This window comes from Neolamprologus multifasciatus, chromosome 6, assembly GCF_963576455.1.
Source record: "Neolamprologus multifasciatus chromosome 6, fNeoMul1.2, whole genome shotgun sequence".
Taxonomy (NCBI): Eukaryota; Metazoa; Chordata; class Actinopteri; order Cichliformes; family Cichlidae; genus Neolamprologus; species Neolamprologus multifasciatus.
Window position 1 is genome coordinate 33,514,658 of NC_140444.1, and position 7,007 is coordinate 33,521,664.

Sequence of the window (7,007 nt, forward strand, 5' to 3'; positions counted from 1 at the left end):
ATGACACACACAACAGCACCGCAGTTAGATCCCTAATTCAAGGAGTTTAACATAAGTGTTGCATTAAATGCACAGGCAATGCAGTGTGTATAGGGAAACACAGCATTTGGTGATGTCCATGGGTCTGGGCTGTTATTTTCATCTATTAAAAACAATTATTATATTTAAAATAATGTTATGTTGTGCAGTTACCTTTGAGCCTCTCAGAATGGAGAACTGTGTGTAAGGGCTGTAGCTCCTAAAGAGTTAATACTTTAGTTAAAACTGTTTTACTTAAAGCTGAAAGTCTGCACTTCAATCACATTTTGATTGTTTGATTTAAATTAACAGGGGATGGTCGCAGCTCAGGAGGTAGAGCAGGTCATCTACTAATCAGGTGGTGGTTCGATCCCTGGCTGCTCCTGTCTGCATGCCACATATCCTTGGGCAAAATACTAGACACAAAGCATTTATGCATGAAACCAGTCAATTAACCAAAATCTTGTGGCGGAGCAGTACAGAGACGACACTAATAAAACTGCGTGACTGGAGAGGATTTTCTCCACATACGTTAATTTATTGTGGATGTCAGAGCAAAATATCAATTGCCATGGCAGCCTTAATTTGCTGGAAGAAAATCAGAGATGATTTGAACCCCCCAACGAGAAAAAGTCATGTGGGACCCACTCAAACAAAACTTTGTGCAAACCTTCATTTTTTGGCATCTGGTTGTTTTCAACAAGTGAAGCAGGACTTCCATAAATTGCCATGGGACTTCATGTCATGTCCTACTAACAAAAACAAAAAAGAAACGATGTTCCTCTTGTCATCGTGCTTTCCCTAAAGTGCTCATTTTGTAAAAAAAAATGAATTAAACAAATCAAAAAGGATCTTACGAGCATGCAGATGTGATTTCAGCTTTGTGGGTTACATTAGATTGTGGATAGACTGTACTCTTTTTCATCCTTTTACATGTCCAACAATTTTTAGCCAGGCTTAAATTTATGCTAAACACTGTACTTGAATCAAAAGTGTCCGGTTGCCTCATTTTGGCCTGCACTGTGTCATGCTGTTTTCTCAGAGAAACATGAGTAAAAATCTATGATTAGACTGTGTTATGTTTGTCGCACCAAACTTCAGTTTTGCTTATTGCATTCTGTAATTTCTGCAGCATTTGCGGTGGTCACTATTAAAATGAATTTATAAATGCACACACTGTTTGTAGATCACGCACAAAATTTTCCACTCAGTAAACCCATTCCCAAACTAATTTGCCCCACTTAGTATATCTGCCGCTAAATGAAGCTCATCTGAAATCCCGTCAGAACGCAGAGGCTTAAATGAGTAATGGCTTCGGAAACCCAAAATTCTTTGTGGATGCAGGAAAATTGGTTCCTAAAACTGCCTCGTTAACTAATCACGTCTCCTGCAGCAGTTTTCTTCTGCTAAAGGGAGAATAGGCTCTTTGGTAGAAATTGATTGATTGATTAATTGTGGTATGTCAGACTTAGTTGTTAGTGTTGCCTATAGAGCCTCATTCATCTGCCCTGTTAGCTAGGGTGACCATATTTTGATTTCCAAAAAAGAGGACACTTGTCCCAGTCATGAAGAACTTTAACAATACTGTTTGCTGTGCAGTTAATGAATGGTGAAATAAAAAATGTCATACAGGCTTTTACAAGTCAACAAGTGTAAAAAAGAGGACGGTTGGTCACCCTGCTGTTAGCCCCTGTCTTGGATCCCCTTTCTAAAAGATTTGTTGGAATTCTAGGAGGTGGTTTACTTATACCAAATGTCCCTCTAAAAGCCGGTTGACTGGTCTGGTTTTAGTTCATCCTAGAACCAAACCACTGCAAATATTACTGTAGAAAGGAGACAAAGCAAAGGCAACACCTGGAAACAAACCCTGAGTCTCAAGGTAGCTACATGCCCTTCTCTCGGTCCGAGATGATGTCACTGTCACTGTGTTTGGCAGCATCCTTGTCCCTCCGTTATTTGACAGGGCTATTTCATTCCAGAGCATCTTTGTCCGTCTAATATTCCTCTTCCGTCGTGCTTCCCAGGTTATTCCAAGCAGACTGCAGCACTCTGCATACATCAGCGTGCTTTTTTTCCTTTATTCCCATCCTTGCTCCTTTACACATCCCTTGTTGTATTGTTTTTTGTTTCCCAGCAACCTCTTTCCTCTGTTTAAAAGTTATCCACAACTCAAGATTAGCCTTTTTCATTAAATTTTGCTACTCTTTTGTCTATATTTTAGAGAGAGCATTTGTTTTCTGTTCCCTGTGGAGATCCAGAGGCGCAAACAATCGCTCACGCTGACAGTCACTCAGCTCAGTATTGATCGGCATTGTGTGCTCTGGGCCATCATAATGTAAGTTATTTGTGGATAGCTTTAGCACAGAGCCTCAGGACTTGGGCTCTAGCTCCAGGGAACTGACACTTAACGCTGTTAGTGGGCCTACCATGCTTCATTCTGATGAAGGAGTTCAATTCTTGCACATGGAAGTTTTTGCTTTCCTTGTGAAGGGTACTTCTGAACAGTAAATTAAGAAGGCAGGAGTAGAACATCCTGTCTCAATGAATATTTACATCAAATGATCCTTAGAAGCAGTGAAACTGACCCTGATCGTTAAAGGGAATGTAATGGAAATGATGCAACCGAAGAAAGCATGGCGATATACTACTTCTAAACTTGGGTAAAAAAAAGTACAAAGACAGTAAGTCAGCTCCCATGTTAGCCATTGTTATTTTAGTCCATTGATATTTACAGTCATTTGACTCCATCAAGGTTTAATTCAGGCAATTACACGATTTCTGGCTCCTTTGAAAACTGCTCTTCGTGAATGTTTGTATGACAAACACGACAATCTGCCAGAGATGAGCAACATAGATGGAAGGTGAGTGAGCCAACTCTGGTATATGTTGTACAGACAGGAAGAACAAACAGACTGATAGACAGATGGAGAGGAATAGGCTGGCAGAATAACAGGCAAAAGGAGTAGTGTATTGAGTGAAAACATGGGTGGGCGGCCAGAGGGAGACAATGAGAAAGTGAATGAGTCAGGAAAAAAGAAAACAACGGAGAGCACTTGACTGTAAAAAAAATATAACAGAACGTGCTTTATAAAAATCAGTTGCAGACATCAGATATGAAATCGAAGGCAAAATGAGTACAATGAGAAGAAACTTTAAAAGGAATGTAAGATTTTGGAGGGAAAACATCATGCTACATTATATTAGATTCAGTATAGTACATGCACATGTTACAGTACAGTTTAGCCTATTTGTGATGTTAGATGTTGGATGTTGGATGTTGATACAAAGCTTTTATAAGGCGTTGAAGGTGCATAAATGCAAGAAATCGCTCATTTCAATTGCTAAGTGGTTGCTAGGCAACATGATAGCTTTATAATATATCAGATTTTGTGGCTATTAATGAGATGTTCTTGATGTTTAAATGGCAGGATGCTTTCACAAGATGTTGTACGTACATAAAGGTAAAAAAAAACCCAAACAAACTACAGGCTAATTTACTAAGTGGTTGCCAGGCAACATCATCTCATATTAATATCTGATGTAGTTAAGAACCTTCAGGGGCCCAAGATGTACATGTGTTGGTGGAAAAAGATGTCTTCAGTGGTGTAGAGTGTAGAGTCTGATAGGGTCCTCCAACCAGTGTTCATTACATTTATTTAATAGATAAGCTGACAATGACAATGGCAACAACATTATTACTTTTATTGGTAGTAGTAGCAGTAGTATTTACATATAAAATAAGTTTATGCTTTAAAATCAAGCAAATCAAATAAAGTTCATCCAATAATTATTTTCCAAGAACGGCAAACTTTTTTCCCCCAAATGTCTTGTGTGTCATATAATATCTTTTTCAGTCTGTGAGGAATATTTCCTTTAATGTTAATGTTAATGCTGGTTTGCTGTGTCAGTCAATGAATCTAATCTGCTGATTTGAGAGGAACTGCCGATGAAAGGGGATAAAGACTGGGGAAATTAGCCACTCAGCACAAAAGCCAGCAGGAGTCACATTCGCACAGTCAAGGACAGAGAGCTGGTTCTTTAACAGAGAAGGATTTAACAACCATTTATTCACTTAAGCTCTGTAAACTTTAAGCAGATTTATTGCAAAATCAAATCATCCAGGCTTACAGAGCCGTTAACCTGAGATGAATTTCATTAAGTTTGGGTCTTCCTTTGAGGCCCGTATTTGCTGAAATCCTGTTTGACCAGCTTTAATGAAATATCAACATTTTCCAAATGAATCTCACCATAGAAGTTCAAGAAAGTTCAATCCAAATGGTTCTTAAATGGTCAATTTGTGTAAGAGATTAAGGCAGTGCATCCAAATGGAAATACTAATGCACTCACTACCAAAGTGATGAAGCTGCCTTTGTTTTTTTATTCTACTGTTTGTTAGTTTTAAATCAATATTAATACACCTCACATTAGCACTTATCACAGGTGTGCATATTTAATTTCCTCCTATTATCTGGTGGATTACGTGCCATGCAGAAGAAATTTTCTTTGACAAGTGCAACATCTTAAAATAGATGAAAACATTCAAACTTAATTAGTGAGGAGTTTCAATAGCTGCTGGTTTGGATGAAATGATGGGAACATAACATTGACTTGAGTCAGAAAAGGTAAAGCGTATCTCTAATTTCATCCAGACCAGATTGTTGAATGAGGTCTTGGCTGGCCAGCAGGTGTCATTGTTGCGTTGGGGTTCACTCAAATGCAGCCGCAAGCGAACGTAATCAGTCACAGGGTATTTGTGTGTGGCTGTAAAGCAACATGGCATGTTTCCATGGAATACCAGTAAAGATTCTTTTGCATATAGATAACTGTTTAGTGTGTGTTTGTGTATGTGTGCGCTTTCTCAAAGAAGAATGCACTTACATAAAGAATAAAGGAAAAGGGGTAATGAATGTTGTCTGTTGTATTTATGGAGTTTCATTAGGTGAGCTGGGCCCCGACTTTGGCTCAGTTTCTCCCTGATTCAGCTGTTATCTCCTCTCCCGGCTCGCTTTCCTTTCGCTCTTTCTTTTAAACACACACGCAGAGCTGCCTGCTGTCTCCCTCTCCTCCTCCAGCTGCATGGGTGCATCCAAACACAGGGAAAAGGGAGGGCCAAGAGGACCCAGACGCTCCGGCCAAGATGCAACTCTGCATCCAGTACTGTCTCTGTCCGAACTAAAGTCTAAATATTTCACTTTCAGTCTTTTCTTTTTCCTGCATCTGTCAGCTTGTTTGTCTCGTCTCTTTCTAACATGTCAAGTGCTCATTTTTGTTTTTCAAAGATTCCATCTTCAGCTCTCCTCCAGGATTGCTGCACTTCAAAATATTTCCCTTGCAATAAGCAAAACTGAAGTTTCCCTTGTATCCAGCAATCATAGTTCTAGTGCCTTAATACGAAAAGAACAGCTTGAAAACTGATTTACTGCACAATTATCCTTCCAACCTCTAACTTCTAAATGTGTGGCTCATCAAAAGAGGACTCTGCATCAAATATTACTGCAGCAGTTTCAAAGGAGTGGTATGTGATGCCCTGGGATGGGAATCAGTTTACAAATTCGTATGTTACAGGAGAACCTTTAATAATTGTTATTACTCTGTGATATTGTTGGTAACATATCTTGTCTAAAACTGAAATATCTCACCTATATTATTTACTGCCATGATCATTTCTTCAGAGGTTCTTGGTCCCCAGAGGGTGAATGCTGCTGACTGCTGTGATCCACTGGTCTTTTGTGGATGCTTGAAAGCACTGGATCTTCCATGAAATGTAGCTGTTGTGCCATGTGTGCAGAATACTGACACCACTACTGACAAAATTAATTACTTTTACACAATAGCTATATCCAAAATCACTCGCCTGGTATCCTGTAAATACAGTACTGAGCAAAGTCTTGATCACCACTCTTAACTTTATGTTTTGCTTGGAAAATGGTGAATGGGTGCAGTGATTTATTGAAATATGTCCAAACCCCAATGGAAACACTGGATGTATTGCAAAAACAGAGAGCAGAGTTTGTGGGGAGGCCAAACCGTGACTGATAGTGTTCCACTGTATGTTCTTCTGTCCAGGTATGCTTTTGGGGTATTAGCAATGTGTTTTCACTTTCATGCTGAAAAATGAATGCTAATCAGATGCAAAAAAGGGGAAAATCAGATGTTTTCCAGGTGGTAATGAATGGTGGATCAAACTCTACAGTGCTTCCTGTGCTCCTAATTACATCCATTCTGACAAGATGAAGTAAAATGCAGTCTCAAGCCATGGCAAGGACACACTGCACACATGCTGAGATATGTCACGACTAACAGCTCTTTGGGAAATGAAATATTTTATTTCTGTCAAACTGCGTTATGTTTGACATGCCTTTTTTCATAGATTGAACTAAAGACATTGGAACAGCTATTGGTGTTTGTAACACAATTTTAAACTGCATCTCTAGTCCAGTGCAATTTAAAATGGGTTCTTGCTGGTTGAGTTAGATGCCTTTTGTATGTTGGAATGACTCATAGGTCAGTGTTAAGTGGTTTAACAAAGAAACAAATAAGCATTCACCTGAAAATAATCAGATACAAGGACTGGATGGCAGCCAGCGTTCAAAGAAACTCTTCAGATCTTCAGAAAAGACTCGAGAACTATTGGTCAAGGCCACAGAAATTACAGACATGTTCGTTTAAGATTTTTACACAATACTAGTTCACAATAGAAGGTTTGCTATTTTGAAGGGATTTCTAAATGTATACTGAGTATTACTGTAAGCTATAGTCACTCAAAGTGTCACACTCACCTCCTGAATAGTAGTGTCCAACTGAAGGTCAACATCCATGCATTGTTTGTCGCCAGGAAAGAATTGATTATTATCAGGATGTCCTATAAACTCCCTGAAAAGCCTTCAGTTAATCCAAAATGCTGCAGCAAGAGTCCTGACAGGGACTAGAAAGAGAGAGCATATTTCTCCTGTATTGGTTTCCCTTCATTGGCTTCCTGTTAAATCCAG